The sequence below is a fragment of the Nomascus leucogenys genome, chromosome 22a (genome assembly GCF_006542625.1).
Source record: "Nomascus leucogenys isolate Asia chromosome 22a, Asia_NLE_v1, whole genome shotgun sequence".
Lineage (NCBI taxonomy): Eukaryota > Metazoa > Chordata > Mammalia > Primates > Hylobatidae > Nomascus > Nomascus leucogenys.
This window is the reverse complement of record NC_044402.1, coordinates 88,291,645-88,293,255: the sequence shown is the minus strand read 5'-3', so window position 1 is coordinate 88,293,255 and position 1,611 is coordinate 88,291,645. Positions and strand designations below refer to the sequence as shown.

General features: G+C 38.4%; 1 pseudogene; it reads left to right on the top strand.

The window, feature by feature from the left end:
• Window positions 1-896: 896 nt before the first annotated feature.
• Window positions 897-1,028, top strand: LOC115832722 (annotated as a pseudogene).
• The last annotated feature ends 583 nt before the right edge of the window (window positions 1,029-1,611 follow it).

Here is a 1,611-nt window from a genome sequence, read left to right as displayed (position 1 = left end):
TAATGCTTGGGGATCTTCAAAAATAAAAGCACCTATCTTTTGAAGTCAGGTCTAGAGATGACAGGCCAAAGTGCTGTGTAAGGAACTACTGCTTTGGGGAAATTTGAATCCAACCAACTGGGAATTATAATCTTTAGGACAGAATGTAGAATTGCACTCACACAAAGACCAGAAAAGAGAAAAACTTCAGCCCAAAACAGACAAAGGAAAAAGGCCAGAAAAAAAAAGGCATTCTCACCATTCTCAAAGGGCCGTGTGCAGTACCTCACACCTGTAATCCCAGCACTTTGGGAGGCCAAGGAGGATGGATCATGAGGTCAGGAGTTCAAGACCAGCCTGGCCAATATGGTGAAACCCTGTCTGTACTAAAAACACAAAACAATTAGCTGGGTGTGGTGGCATGTTCCTATAGTCCCAGCTACTCGGAAGGCTGAGGCAGAAGAATCACTTGAACCTGGGAGGCGGAGGTTGCAGTTAGCTGAGATAGTGCCACTGCACTCCAGCCTGGGCGACACAGCGAGACTCTGTCTCAAAAACAAAAACAAAAAGCATTAAAGTATGGAGCAGTGATTTCTGTAATACAAGGGTTGCCCCCAGAATAATTGTTTCAGGAGATCTTTCCCACCATCTATCTATACTAAATGATTGGCATCATAAAAATTTTGTCCTTCACTAAACCTCAAACATGAATTCCTAAAGAATTGGATTATGTGCCCAGTCATAGTGGTTATCCTGGATACTCAAACAGAAAAGAAGCAGATTAGAGACTTGTCAATTCAGTAGTTCAGCAAAGAGTAAAGAAGAAGATGAAGAAAAGAAAAGAAAATATTAGTTTTTGCAACTACATCCAGGAGAAAGCTGTGCTTTCAACTCTGTGCATAGAAAAATTCCATCCTATAGCTTCTCGGCCTTTTGGCTAAGATCAAGTGTAGAAACACTGCATCCAAGAGATATTCAAAGCTGGTACAGGGACTGCCCTAGACAGAGGTGGAGCTAATACCCCATATCATAAGCTCCTCATATTCCATACAGCTCCATACTCCAAAGCCACAGATTTTTGTGAGTTGAAAAGCCCAAGGCAAGTCTCCTAAAATTAAGATTGCTTGTCCCCAACAAGGCAAGAAGAATTCTTATTTGATCTCAGAAAATACACTTTCTAACACCACTACAAGCAATATAAACAGACAGCTGAGAGTCACCAGATATTTGTGTTAAATTCAGACCTCAAAATGGAGGCAACGAAATTAACAAAACTAAATCATGAGAAAACAGTTAATTAGGGATAAACGAATTTAATATAATAATTACAGTTGTAAAGATAAGAAAGGATAATATATTTTGAAAGTAGAGGATAGGGAAAGAGAAATAATGCTAATTAAAAGCTGGATCAAATCAACAAAGCTTATGAAAATAAAACCAAATCAAGAATGCAATAAAGGAAGTCAACATCGTAGAATTCAGTAATCATAAGGACTGTGGGTTAATACCTATTGAAATACAGAGACTTTAGGACTATTTTACAATCTGAACATACATGAAATAATTGCAAGAGATACAAATAATATAGAAAAGGCTGCAAATAAAGGGAGAGAGACAGATATACTTGACTGA